Source organism: Cryptomeria japonica, chromosome 1, assembly GCF_030272615.1.
Source record: "Cryptomeria japonica chromosome 1, Sugi_1.0, whole genome shotgun sequence".
NCBI lineage: Eukaryota > Viridiplantae > Streptophyta > Pinopsida > Cupressales > Cupressaceae > Cryptomeria > Cryptomeria japonica.
In genome coordinates, this window is record NC_081405.1 from 660,810,949 (window position 1) to 660,827,095 (window position 16,147).

General features: G+C 33.5%; 1 pseudogene; it reads right to left on the reverse strand.

Moving 5' to 3' along the window:
- Positions 1-1,503: 1,503 nt before the first annotated feature.
- Positions 1,504-10,523, reverse strand: LOC131050461 (ABC transporter G family member 29-like; annotated as a pseudogene).
- Positions 10,524-16,147: the final 5,624 nt, after the last annotated feature.

The following is a 16,147-nucleotide window of genomic DNA, read 5'->3' on the forward strand; positions in this document are numbered from 1 at the left end:
CAAGTAATGCAAATATGCATGTAGTAAAGTCACATTCACTATCTATTGGCAATTATTCACTATGTGTATATGTGATGTATGAATGAGTTGACCTTACTATGTGATTTTGTGTTAAGAGATTGTTATTGGCATCATACGAACATCTATCTACAATACACTTGTTACCAAACTATTGTGTATGAATTATATTGTAAGTATAAGCTCAATTAATGGTTGTGATTCAAAAGCGAGGTCAGAGATCTGATCTCAATTGCAAAAATGAAGTCTTTCTATTATTGTGTGTGTAAACTATGGAGCCCCTAATTTTCTTATGAATATGTAGGAAAGACCCACAAATTAGTTACTCAAAGAGTAGGTATAGGTCTAGGGACATGTGATGTGATGGAGAGAGCTTACTCCTTTAGTGCAAGAATGTAAGTTTGTGGCATATAGACTTATTGTCATTTCCATATTTTGGTAAAGTATAATGAAATTATGTTTTTAAGCAAAAATTTGTAACCAAGGGTGATTGTTACAATCATGTCCTCTTCAACGAATGGAGGTTGACTCCTTCGCTACATTATGATATTGTTAAGCCTTCTAGATTGGTGTTAACATTGGTAAGAGCTCAAACTTGAACCACTTTGTTGTAAGGAAAAATACAAGTGTAGAAAATTGCAGAGAAAAACAAAGTTGTATAACACTCAGATTTACATGGAAAAACCTGGTAAAAATATACCAGTAAAAAACCACGGGCAAAATATCTTTCGTATTGATTCTCAGGAATTACAGAGTTACAACAATCTCAAAAGTGTGCATCAAAACATGACTTCTAGATGAGTATCCAAGATGACTCAACCACTCCTAGAAGAAATCAATTTGGACTTAACATTCCAACATGTTAGGTTTTTTTTATATCTCTTATTATTGAAGACTCTGTAGACAGGTGGGTGGATCTTGATACTCCCTCAAGCAAAACAGGTGGGTGGCTCTTGAAACTCCCTCAAGCAAAACAGGTGGGTGGCTCTTGAAACTCCCTCAAGCAAAACATTGAGGTGGATTAATTCTTGTACCTTAGAAGATTCATTACCTCCACTTGATAGAATTAAATGTGTTTAACTGAATGATAATATTTTTTTTCTAATATTTTCACAATATCTATTTAAGTTAATTAAATCATACATAATAAAAAATTATATTCTATTATAAACTTTCAAATATATACTTTTTATATTTTCTTAATTAATATTAATATTTCAAAATCTCTCTATATAGTTGAAAATTACATAAAAATGAAATAAATTTAAAATTTTCTTTTTAAAAAATTGATAAGAAAAGCTTGCCCACCACATGATTCATATTCTAACTTCTCTTTGCAAGTTGTCTGATATCCTGAATGTTGAAACATGTTTATTAGTGCCTTCATAATCACAATGAACTTATGAAGCAACTGCAAAACTCTTTGGAGCTGCTCATATAGTGAGAGATAGTAAGATTCTAACATTCAGAATTCAAATCTGCTCCTTATCGATGCTGGAAATTCAAGACTTCTATACAATAAGCAAAAATAAATGCGAAGAAAAATGTGAAGCCCAAAAGCACTGCAGCTACAGCACCCATAAAATCATTATTGTATCCAAAATAATCTGCTAAATACTCATTGAGAGGCGTTCCTGTCTTCTTCCCATCTACCTCTATGAGCTGGGTGATGTCTCCATACTGTGAAATAATGAGTCCATAAACTGTCCATGCTATTGGGCAAACCCAATAGTACCAAACCCACCATTTTGGAAGTTTCTGCATCAATACAGAGTAAAACAATAAGTTTTTCATGAGGTCATATCTTAAATGCCCAATAAAAGCATAAGATAAATCTTTAGTTTTGAGATAGGACATCTCAGAAGATCAAATGTCAACAAGAATGGGTGAATGTATTTGTTTTTTCATATCAATTGAACATTTTACTTGTAGATAAGAGTTGATGGAAATAGTAAATAGATTATTGATTACCTTTCTAGTGATGTAGAACCCTGAAAACAGAGCGAATAGAACATAGAAAAATCCAGATACAATTGCAGCCGCTTGTGCATTTGGTGTGATTGAGACACCCATCATCCCATAATAGGTAAAATAGAGAAATGTAAAGAAATTGATGAAGAAAAACCACAAGAACTTGTGAAGCGTCCATTCGAAACCTATCACGCCATAGAGTATGATGGAATATACAAGTGTCTGGAAAATGGTGTATGGAATCTCAATGGTCACCTGCGTGGCCAAGATAAGTAGTATTAGTAATGTTTTGTTTTAGAAATTAGCAGTTTTTGAAATAGATTGTAATTTTTTGCATCAATGTTTCGGATCACATTCGATGATTTATCATCAAGATGTAACAGCTAGAGAGCATGCATGATGATGGATCACGAAATGTGATCTGAAACATAGATGCAAAAAATTACAAACAATCTATTCCAGAAGCAGCTGATTTCTATCTCATAGATTGTAGAAAACCTAATGTCTGTTAATGCTATGCGTTGCTCAATTATGAAATGTTCAAAAAAAAAGGAGTAGAATTTGGTGTAACATTTTGTATTAACATAAAGATAATCCAGGAAAATCTACATGCCTGTGCCAAAGCATAAGGCATTGCAGAATACATTCCTGCAGCTCTTTCTCTATAGAAAACTGTTCTCTCCACTGCAACCATAGGCTGTACTGTTTGACAATTTGATACTCCTATGAACAACACTGCGCAATACAAGCCCCCTATGACATTCAAGATATCTGTATTGTTATGCCTGATGCAAACACATTTCTTATTAATATCTTTGAAATTTCTTGAGGAGTTAGACTACCTTGATAAACATACTTATTTTTTTCATATGTTATAAAACAGTGCACATACCGTTTTTCTCCAACCTTCCAAAATATAGATCCAAGTAACACAGAGACTACAAAACATGTTAGAATTCTAATGAAATTGTAGTCTGGACTTCTCCAATATGACCAATTTTGCTTCCACAGACAAAATTTGAACTGTCCCAAGAAAGATTGTGAAAACTGCATTGGAAAATAAAGATCTTTTGCACCAGAAGTTGGAATACATAGCTCTTTTGCTAATGATACATTTGCCCTGCATTATCAAAGAATCCATTGTCATTTGATTATACTGAAAATCCATGGGTTAGAAATTTAATTTGAATTGAACGGGTGCTTACTTATAGAGAGGCGAGTTCTTGTAGTCTTCTGCAAAGTCTATCCCTTGAGAAAGCTCCATATTAGTAGAGGTCACGTCTAACATCCATGTAGCAGGATTTTGCTTATCCTTTATCTTTGGCACTCCAGGAATAGCCTATAACAAATCATATTGAAAAAGATAAGACCTTGAAGTTATCTTTGATACAGTGTGTTTGTAAGAGCCTAAATATACTACAAATTCATTTCTAGGCCTTACAAATAGATTTCTATTAATCTAAATAATTCTTCGCATTTCTACCTCCTAATTTGAATTTTTAAGGTCTCAATGCAATTGTTTTTTTGTTTTTTTTTCTGAAATTCTAGCATATTTATATAATAATATATAACTTATCATAGAAATATTTATATTATTTTAGCTCTCAAAATCTTGAAAAATTACATTGTGATATATATTTTCTCCAAATTGTACTTATTTTACAATTTAATCTAATTTTAACCTTTTGTTAAATCTTTTATACAATAGTATATTTTCTCTTCTACCAGATTATATCTTGAGTTACATTAGTAACACATTAATTTTAGTTAACCTTCACCTATTTAAAAATGGATGTATCTAATCTGGCTCCAAAACTATGCTATCGTATAACGGATAACTTTCATGTTATGTAGACAGAAAAACTGCAGAATAGACACAGAATGACTGTGAGGCTCGGTAGAAATGCTGCTACCATTATCCCCCACTATAATATAACACAAAAGTTATGATATAAGACAATACATTTTTAGAACCAGAATACCTACACCCTTTAAAAATGGTGGTACAATAATGAACTTACCTCGAAATACTCAACCACATTTTCAGAGTTTTGACCCAAGGGTCCTGCATAGATGACTTCACCACCTCTTTTCATTAGGAGCAACTGCACCGAAAATGAACCAGTCACAAATGTCTGAGTATATTAATTAAAAAAGCATTAAATGCAATCATTTCAGATTTATTCTACCTCATCGAAAGATTCAAAAATGTCAATGCTAGGCTGGTGAATGGTACAGACAACGGTTCTTCCTGTATCAACTGTATTGCGTACAGTTCTCATGACAATGGCTGCTGATCTGGCATCGAGTCCTGAAGTTGGTTCATCCATGAAAATAATAGATGGATTTGCAACAAGCTCCACAGCAATTGTTAACCGCTTTCTTTGTTCTATTGACAAACCAGTTACACCAGGAAGACCCACCAGTGCATCCCTTAAACCATCCAACTCTACCAGCTCCATAACCTCATCTACAAAGGCCTATGGCAGTTCAAATGAGTCGATTCAGTCAAGGCTAAAGCACTGAATCCTACCAAATATTTGAATAGGCAATACAAAATTTAAGTTTGTAACTTACAGTTTTGGTGTTGTTATCAACTTCTTTTGGAAGACGAAGAAATGCAGAATATAGTAAGGACTCTCTCACTGTTACTTGTGGAGAGTGAATATCATTCTGCTCACAATAACCAGAGATTCGAGCAAATGTTTCTTGCTTTTTGGGAAATCCAGAGATCCTAATATCCCCGTCAATATATCCTCCTGTTTTTCTTCCAGCCAAAACATCCATGAGTGTCGTCTTTCCAGCCCCACTAACCCCCATCAACGCAGTGAGAACACCTGGCCTAAACGCCCCTGTTACGTTACGAAGTAGTTGAAGTTTATCCTCTGTTTCTCCCTGTTCTTTCATTTCCTGCAGAATGTTCAATGCCAAAAGTTCAAATATTACTCAAAGTCTGTTTTTTTGGTATGTTTATTCAATTTGAACCATCTTATCCATTAATTTAGGGATACACAACACACATTTGGATACCTATAAACACTCAAATTAAGGGTTCAAATCATTAGCAAATACAGATAATTGTGAAATTAATAAGTGGAGTTAAAGAGTTAGACATGGGTTATACCGGAGGCATGTCAACGAAGTAATTCACACCAACAAAAGACATTGCCAGTCGTTTGAAAGGAAGAACCATTCCTCGCTTTTTCAAAACACCAGTTTCGACATCCAAATCTGTTGAAGTGATTTCTGTCTTGATTGATCTCATGTTCATCTGATGCATCTGCATTTCTTCTGCATAAGCAAACACTGTTGATCAAAGCGGGAGAGACCAGATTTTACCACTGAAGACTTATATAACTGCTATAGAAGGCTAGAAAAAAGTCTTTCTTTTTGTAATTTCTTCTCTAACGATTCTTTAAATTTCTTACATATTGCTTATCTTCTAGTATTGAAGTTTTACAATGCAACATTCTTACTCGTGCCCTTTCCATTTTTGGTAGGAGGTGTTTTAGATGGCCCCATTTTAGATTTTGGTTGGTCCCATGGGTTTTGTGAAACATTATCAGCGCCGGACATTTGTGCGAGCTTTTCTTTTGGTATTATAACCTGATGCTTGCCAAGAGCTTCACAGCACAAAAATCATCTCAGCATGCAGAAAGGCCCAAATTTTTAATTGAATGAAGAAAAGTATAGAACATGAATGAGTGAACTCACGATTTAAATATGTAAGCGAAATTGTGAATAAAAAATTGAAGAGTACACCAAACCCCAACAAAGCAGCAGCTCCTATCCAATACCAGTATTCGTTGGGGTTGATGTTGCGCCTCTCAAGTACACCAAGAGCCAAGTTTGATGAAGAATCTGTGCTCTGTAATTCAATATAAACCCAATATCAAGGAAATAATTTGAAAATAAATAAATAACTAGTTAATCCTTTATTTTAATTACTAGTAAGTATATAGTAACACCCCTGTATTATAATCAATGCACCGGCTTTATATGTTTAATTCACCTCTTGAGTTGGTAGTTTGCAATTCTTACAACTAAATTGCTACAACATTTAATATGTAATTAGATTGGTTGTTAATATGTTGTCTATTGAATATGTTATCTATTGAAACTTACTTTATTCCATCTGGGATGAAGCATCTCATTCAAAACAAGGGAACTTTGTGCATACACTAGCGGAGAGCACCAATAACCCCATCTCAACCACTTGGGAATGCTATCTGTGAACAAAATAAAATGTTGAAAGAGATGAGATGCTACAAATCTTTTCCTGTTTGATTACCATGTAACATGAGAAGGATTACATACTTTTGGTGATAATGAATCCTCCAAGCAGTAAAACTGCAAGCAAAGTGAGTGATCCTCCGGTATTGGATATTGTCGTAGTTCTACAAAGTCCTGCTAAAAATCTGAAAAGAGAAGATGACATCTGATGTACCAGAAATAGTATAAGGAATTGCCTGAAAAACCTGCATTGTCAGCCACACTATGAAATGTTAAGATTCTGAAAAATCAACTCTCACAAAGATGGGTAAACAGAAAATGGTTCAGACTTGAGAGTGCATCTGCAATCAATGTTAATGCAATCTCCAAGCCTACCTAGCAGCTTGAGGACCAAATCCTATTCCTTAGTATGTCATGGCAACCCAAACACCTGTTTCCAGAAATGACATTGGAATGCTCAGCAATAAGGAGGAAAGAGAGAAAGCCCATGCAGGATACAGCAGAAGGTCTCGTTGTTTATAAAACACGGCTAATCTGGCAATAGTAAATGGAAGCTCAGTCATGCCATTGAACGTGTTTGTAATCAGGGCAAAAAAGAGAGCCCCAAGATATAAATTTGCATCTTCCTCATTTCGTTGGTGCATTCGTGTTCTCAAGAATACTGTAGTTGCTACAAATGCTGAGAAAATAATCTGCATAATAAACAACTTTGATGAGGCCTATTTACATGAAGATTGACTCATTATAATATGGAGCTTCTCATTGCATATAAAGGCTTACTTGTACAGTCTTGAATATGTAGATGGGGGCATTGCGTTTGAGAAGAAGCCATTCTTTAGCAAGGCAGATTTTGAAGATCTCCATATTAGAAATTAGGTGTTTACTAAATACGAGAGATTTTTTGTGGCTAGTAAGCTTGTCGTATAGAACAGATAATTTTCTGGAGAGTCTTCTGCCTACACGGAAGCTCTTGTACATATCTGCAAATTCCTTCACAGAGATATAGCGATATGGTTTACTACTGTCAGCCCAATATTGCTCTTGATCTTTCATTGAAGTCACCTGCAAATCACAACCCAGTTACTGTGCCTATAGAGTATAGACTTTGACTAATCATTCAAAAATTCGAAAAAGAAAAACCATTCTAGACAAAAGTAAGTTAAAATTGATTATACAAAGATTCCACATTTAGGTTTACCTCCTGTAAGAAATCTGCAGCACCCTTTCTCTCGGGGCATCTGAATCCACAGCTTTCAAAAAATTCAAGTACATGTTTTCTCGCCCCATGGTAGACAACTTGTCCTTCTGAAAGAAGTATTATGTCGTCAAACAATTCAAATGTTTCTGGTGCAGGCTGAAGCAAAGACATGAGAATAGTTGCATTCATATGGGAACAAAATTGCTGCAGACATTTAACAATTTGATACGTTGTAGAACTGTCCAGGCCTGTGGAAATTTCATCCATAAAAAGAGTAGTTTTTGGTCCAACAATTATCTCGCCTACAGTCACACAAAATAACCATTTACATTTTTTTTAAAGTCTCAACACAAAACTATAGAAAACAATAACAATTAAGTGCACTATGCATACCAGTTGTTAGACGTTTCTTTTGTCCACCTGAAATTCCCCTAATCATTTCATCTCCTGCTATTGTATCTGCACATATATCCAAACCAAGAATCTGTTTCCAAATTGGAATTAGTTAAGACAGTCGACTATATTTTTTCTTTAACTGATATTTCTGTTAGAGTAAAACAGTTATAGGCTTTTCCAATTAAAAAAAACGAAAAGATGGAACTTAAATGATCTCTACTCATTAAAAATCCGTTCTCTGTTTGGATTTCCCAGACAAGAATATTCGTATTTAACTTGGCAGTAACAATTTTCCATGCAAATAAATTGTATGTTTACTTTTCATGTTTCCATCAATGCAATCTCATGTTGAAAAGTTCACCCACCTTCAGAGCATAATCTGTTTGAAGGCTACTTTCGACATCTTCCACGGATGTAGCCTGCAATCTCAACGTAGATAGAAGTGCTATTGAAAACTAAGCTTAAACCTCCTTAAAAAATATGGAAATGCTCATCAACTTTAGTATGCCAAGTTCTTGGATAAGACTGTTGGAATATATTTTACATGCACTTGATAAAAAATATTCATAACAAAAATTATGAAAAGAGAATATGAAAAGCTCACTTTCATGAAAAGGTCTACTTCAGCATCTGGCAAAATGCCAGCTTCTTTCTCCCTTATATCCAGCTCGGAGAGCATTTCTATTCACATATCAATACAACATAATTATATCTTATAATTGAAAAGATAAAATGCAGGGGATTCTAAATTTAGGAGATGTCTAGTTCCATACCATATTTACTACCAACACCCTGACATTTTGCAGAGAAATTCAATGTTTCCCTAACAGTCATCACCCCTACATGCAGATCATTTTGACTTATGTAGGCAGATGTCTTCTGAGGGACAAACTCCTCCAGGGAATGCCCATTGTAAGTTACGGAACCACTCACCTGTACTTATTATAATTGTGTAAGTAGAATATCCCAATTACTAGTATAATTTAACTCCTATAAATTACGTGGATAACAGAACTTGTTCTGACCTTGAGTTCCTTGTCCAATCTTCCTGCCAAAGCTAAAAGTAGAGTAGATTTTCCAGATCCAGGCTGACCTAATAACAGAGTAATTCTGCAACAGAGATATCCGGACTGATCACAATCGTTGAAATATCTGAATAGTACTATCTGTACATCAGGCTGTAATAATTTGAAAAATCTTCTTAAATTTACCTGGATGGCTTTATGATCCCGCTAACATCCTTCAGAATAGTTAATTTTGTCTTTTTAGTTGGTGACAATCCAACCATGCCCAACATGGCCTGCATTCATTCAATTTCCAATCCTAATTTTAATATATTCATAAAAAAATTATAATTTCTTTTTTCCCCAAATTACAAAATTGTTCCAAAGAAATAATGATTTAGTTCTCATTCACTTTGACATTACTAAATATCTATAGAGATGGCAAACTGTGCTAAGTATCTATGATGGATTCAGTTAACTAAATTTTAGCTCACCTCCAAGAAGTTCTTGGCTGAGTTCAGAAGTGTGGGAAGCGCTCTTCCCCCAACTAAGCACTCAGCATTTACTGTCAAATTTTCGAACCGAACTTCCACTGTTGGGATCCTCATCCCTACTCTGTAAATTGCCAGAAACATTTGTTAACCAGAAATATATGGGAAATCTAAAAAGGAGTTGACAATCTAACAGAAGATGGGTGAGAATTAGAGTCAACTATAAGAACAGTATCATCTTCCAAATTATATGTTTTTGTCTTAATTACAAATTTCTACAATTATGTACTGAGCAGTCTAAGCTTATGTAATCAGGGGCCAGCACACTATCAGTACGGTGCATCACTTTGACAATCTGAGATACACATATAACTCTTCTTTATGTACTAAAAAATGTGGGACGTGGTTAATCTTTATACAAAACAGCATTTTATACAGATTTTAAAATCTGCAAATTACAATGGATTTTTACGAAATTTTCAGTAGTTAAATCTTCATGATCTACATTCCATTGCTGTAAAACCACAAAAAATCAAACAAAAAATACTGTGATTTACATGCAAATCTAGAAATTTTATTACAGTACTATTTTGTGTAGAGATTAGCCAAATATGTTTATATAATTCATAACAATTGATAATCATAAAGACCATGTGTACGGGATAAATCAAATGTTTATTGACGACCAGCAGTGAACATTAACTACCCAATCAGAATAAATTTCTTCCCCTCCACTACTTCTAAGCATTACATTCCAACATCCACTGTACATGTGTTATCTTAAAGTTTCCATGCTTGAAAAACCTACCTATCTATACGAGCTCTCAATTTTCTCAAGAACTGATCGTTGTCTTCTTCAACCACTTTGAAAACTTTCTCAATGAACTTTTTTCTTTCATTGATTCCCAAGTTCCGAACATCAACTTCCCTGAGAATTTCCTTATGATACCCTTCGCCATCCTCACTAAAACTCTCAAACATGATACCAGTTCTCAAACGGTTAAATGCTGGCAGCTGCTCAATAGCCGCCATTTTTAAGGCAGCTTCATCATCCTCCACATCTCTTCTCTCAAATGGACTTATCATCTCCAATGGACTTGTCATGGAAGAAATACTTGGACTTACCATTCCCCACATTCTGTTATTTGGGCTTCTCATATTCGGGCTTCTCATATTTGGGCTTCTCATTGCCCTCCTTTCTAAAGCTGCCATCTTTCTGAATTCAAACACCCAGTAATGTAATCTAATCTAAAGCTGCCATCTTTCTGAATTCAAACACCCACTAATCTAATCTAATCTAATCTAAGCGATCATCTTCCCCCTAATTCAAACACCCAGTAATCTAATCTAAGCAATCATCTTGCCCCCTATATTTCTACTGTCTACTTCTTATATCTCCGCAATAATATCGTTTTATGCATCGAAAGAATCTAAAGGGCATCTGAATCTAATTACAGCACTTGTTTTATTTTATGGAGACATGTTGGTGATCTTCCTCAGACAAACTAAAAATTTTCATTGATATTTAAGTTTGTATTTTTTTCCCTGTCCTCTCCATGAAAACATATATAACATAAACCAAAATTGTATTCATAACATGACATCAAAATATTAAATTATTTGGTTACAGGGGCGCCTTTATGGATAAATACAAATTTCTGAAATCAGTCCAAAAAAAAATAAAAAATTCTTGTACAAATATAGATCTGAAATGATTCCCAATTAAAAAAAAAATTAATATAAATGAAATTTGCCTCTGATCTTCCTCAGGCCGTCCATTTACGGCCATTTAGACAAGCTGTAATTTCATTTAATTTTTAATTTAGGAAAATAATATAAATGAACGTTGTCATTGATTGTCCTCAAGCTCGCTGTCCATGTACGTACAGTTAAACAAGCTATAATTTAATTTAATTTTAACTTTTCTTTTAATCCCATTGCATTTATTTTTTCTGTGAGATTGTCAATAAAAATGTACAAGTCAGAATTGCAATTTTATGTGTCATGTTTCCTTTGGTCGGACTTCTTGAAATTTTGCTCTGTTTTTATTATAACAACACAATCTAATATGTCAGCTAATTAAGAGTTGTACCTTATGACTCTTCAAATATCAATTTAAATGTTTGGTCATCAGTGATGTCATTAAATCAATTGAATTGGTAGATGTCATGAAAATGTGCAATTTTGTTCTCCGAATATTTTATGAGTTCATGATCTTCTTTCTAATAAATATTTTTTAATATTGTACATTAGATTTGTAAGTATTTGTATTGGTTTAGGGAATATACATTGATTAGTTATCTAGTGGTGCGTGTTAGTGGCGAGTTTTACACCGTCGATTTTGCAATAAACGGTTGCGATTGACTAACACGTCGCTATCACGTTGTACGAAAAGTCTGTTTTGGAGCCAGAATAGTTTCAGCTGTGGTTTTATTCTCTCAAAAGATATGCTAATATAATAGGTTTATTTTACTTGGTAGTTTTATTAGTTTTAACTTGTGATGTCCAAAATATGTCCAAGATATTCTTTTCATTCAAGTTTAAAAGTCCCAACATAAAATACACTAATTATATTTCAAAGGAACCAATGGTGTAGAATACACTTTCTACATTAAAATTTGAGTAGAGGTTATGTAAAAACAATAATTCTTACAATTATAAAAAAGAATCCACAAAAGGAGTATACCATAACATACAAGTTTATCTAGGAAAAAATCCTTTTGGGAGAATAACCTTACAAGTTGCAAAGAATGGACTATTGGTTTATTAATAAAAAGGTTATAATAGAATATTTAGGGGCATTCCCTTACAAGAGTATCTTTCATGCATGTTTCAACCACATTCCCGTCTTTTGGACTTAGTGTGTGTTCGCTTTGTTACATCAAGTCTTTGTTTGATCTTTCATTGATAATTATTCTAAGATCACCTTCAACGGTCCATTCATTGATAATTAATCTAATATTCTCTTCCATGTATTGTGCTTTAGTGTTTTTGCTCTAACTTTTTTTTGATACTTTGCTATTTGGCCTTGCCTTAAATTTGATGGCCTACCCAACAAAAGAATGATGCCTTAATGCATTTCTATAGTATTTATGCTCATCTAGGCTCCTAATCAATTTACCTACATGTACGGATTTAGCCTTATATTTCCATGATGATTGCATTTTAATTATTTGTACATATTAATACCATAAAAAAATGTTTTGAGCTAGATTCAACACATGTTTACATGTTTTTGATGCCTTGATCTATATTTTTGTAGGATTTAATGGCATGCCCAGTCTATAGTTTGTAAATGGACAATGTGATGGGTGTAAAACTAAATGATGACACAGGTTGTAGTACCTAGAAGACTTCCAAAAATGTAGAAGCAATAAAATGGTCCTCATGTCATCCCCTACATTCCCTATGACTTGTTGTAAGTGTTGCATATTTGTCTTATTTTCTCCAAATCCATTCCCATGATGTTTATGTGCTTTGAACATATTGGTGGATGGTTTGGCCCTTGTTGGCTATATGTTTTCTTTAAAATGACAAAAAAGGTTGCATTGTGCATTGAATTGGATTAGGAGTGTCATAGTAGAAGACTATAGAACTTAGGTTTTACAAAAGAATGCCAATTTTCCCTCTATGCATGTATATGATTAGGAGGATATGTAGTGATCATTGGTGTTTCATGATTTATAAAAAATGAGCCTTATTTAGATGGTTATTTCTTGTAAATATACTCTATCTTGAATTTAATAAAAAAAATTATAAATAAAAATGGTTATTGTTTGCACATGCAATATATAGTGATGATTTTTCATTTTGTATTCGCTTATATATGTTATCATAAGATATACGTTTCCCTTTGAATATTTCACAGTTCATTTCATTTGTTAAGTAAACATTTTAATTGGTACAAATTTTTATTCTTATGTTTGTAAGAAATCCCCATCATCAATGTTTATTTTGTAAGTTATGGGAGTCTCAACTTTCTCATCACCTATTTTATTCTATTTTCCTTTCCTCTCCTCATGATATTTTCCTTTTTTAATTTTCTATTTAGTGTAGGCTTAGCTTAGGCTCCCCATCAAATTGAGTTCTTAAACCATAATTAAAACAACATCAAACCCCTTGTTATAGAAACATCTTATATGCAATTTAGTTATTCTTGTTAAGCTGAAACATAGAAATCCCAAGACCTTGGGGAGATTGCAAAATATTACATTTCAAGAAATAAATTATCCCTTACATTCCTACCTATTGGATTACATGTCATTTTTAACCCAATAATTATGGTGCTAGGAGGAGGGTTGTTTCTTATTGTTTGAAGTGCTACTATTCTTTAGTTTGTGTCTAGGCTATTTGATTTGATTAGCCAAGCTATGGAATATCTCCTTTCTTTGGAGGGAGAGTTCTCTACACTACCTAATGATTATATCAATTGGAATCCTTTCTATTATGCTAATAAGAAAAATACATTTGATCTTATTAAAAAAATTAAGCAATTTTTTAGTTAGTATCAAGTTGTGAATGAAGACGTTGCTTGCATTTAATTTTCTTTCACCTTTGAGAAAGAGGCATATCAATAGTATACTCATTTTCCACCATGTTCAATTCATTCATGGGCTTAATTGTACTCTACCTTTTTGAATGAATTTGAAAAATATTTTGATCATTGAGAGCTACATGGACAAATTGTGGCTATTAAGAAAGAACCTTATATAACCATTATCATGTTCACTTTAAGGTTAGATACATGAATTTGTCAGAAGCTTGTTGAAAATTACTTTGCCTAAGGAAAATGAAGCTCTAGAACCATATTTATAGGTCTTATGAACCTTTCATTTGGTAGATATTACAATTGAACAATCTATAAGAGGTTGTCAATGAATCCCTTACCTTAGAGAAAATCATCAATCACAACCAAATGAACCAAATTCCATCTTACTATAGCATTTATGCAACAATATTTCCCCAACTAGAATACCAAGTCAACCATGTGTCCTGATTCTAAGGCTAATATCGGGCCCTAATTAATCAAAAATTTCCTTTCTAGTTATGTTTATTGCTACTCAACAAAATTCCTATCAAAATATAGTAGCATAGTCTTTTGGTGATGATTGATTCCCTAGATGAAGAGGCTTCCAATCAACAATGAAATTGAATTATAAGAGACTAAAATTAAATAAGGGACAATCCTAAAAATGAAACCACAAATACAAATCAACCCATTTGGTGTGTCACCATGAAAGAAAGTTGTCTTCACATCGAATGGATGCTAACTTGGTGACTAAGGATAAATCTCACCATAATAAACTCCCTTATTTTTTGGAATAATCGTTTCCAACCAATCTTACCGAGCACTTCTTAATATTGTCATCCAAGCCAAATATATTATGAACACCCATTTATATCTAATAGGCATTCATCCAACAAACAAAGGTACTAGATCCCATATGTTATATTTTATGCTAGCATCTCTTCTTCCATGGCATATTTTCGTAGGAATTTTCATCATTCACACCCATAGTCTCCCTTATAGTCATAATCTCATGAATGTTAGTAGTCAAAGAAAAAAATGCATCTCCAATCAAGGGGAGTATACATTTTTCGTTATTATTTGCATTGAGTAGACCACCTCAATAGCTAAGGTGGAGGTTATACCTTTTCTTCTCAGCTATCTAAACTATTTGATCCCTCATCCTCTTCAAGTCAACTTTGTTAATATTTTGATTTACATAAACACATTCTTTTTCTCATTGGTTTTTTAGCTACAATATAATAGAAGAAAGATTATCTTCTTTAAAGATACTACGTAAATATTTTTCATCCACAAGATCCAAAGCTTGTATCTTTTAACATTATTGCCATAATTTATGAAGATACACTTAATAATAGTGTTCTCCAATTTTGACCTCTTTTCACTAGACACGAGCATATGCCTCACAATAAATTTTTTTAAGATATCTCAATGAATTTTTTTTTCCTAAATAATCATTATAAATGTCTTGTGCACATGGTATCATAAAATTGTGGTTAATATAATAAGAGTGGCCCCAAGCCACATTTATCTATAAAAAAAACTATCAACTTATTTTAATTTTTCATAATCAAACTCCAACATCAAACATTAAAAAAATTTGAAAACCAAAGCAAAGATTTAAAATATATATATATATTTAAATAGTGCAAATGATAATAATTAAACCTAAAAATCTTGCATACCGCATTTCTCCTTCCCTCCCGTTTGACGTTGCGCAGATTTTGCAGACCAAGTCTAAATTAGTGGGTACGGATTGTTCAAGGCCCATCTGCACAAAGTTGGCCTTACAGCGTGTGACGTCAAAAATCTAACAAATTTACAGCAGGTTTATGACATAGTCTAAATAGTGGGTACGGATTCCTCAAAGCCCAACTGTACGGTGTGATGACATAAACTTAACAGATTTGTAGGAAGCTTATCTACTTGGTTGTGTAAATTAGGAGATTTGATTTCGTCACTTCTATCCATTTTTATATAGACGATCATCTTTCGCTCATCTTAAACTAAAGAATGTACGGAGTAAATGTAGATAGCTCATTCTTTGACGGCTTCAATTCCTAATATCCACGAGAGACTTGACGCTTGGCGCATTCCCAACTGCACCACTCAGTTTCAGAGAATTGTTCCAAAGGCAGACGTCTCATCAATTAAGAATTGTTCAAAACAACAGACAGTTTGGACGCCTTCCACTTGACTGGGATGTTCATACGGAAAAAAAAAGGCATTTTTTAATACATCACTACATATAAAAACACTCCACCACAACCTCATGAAATCACTTCAACCCATTGCGGCTGCAACAACA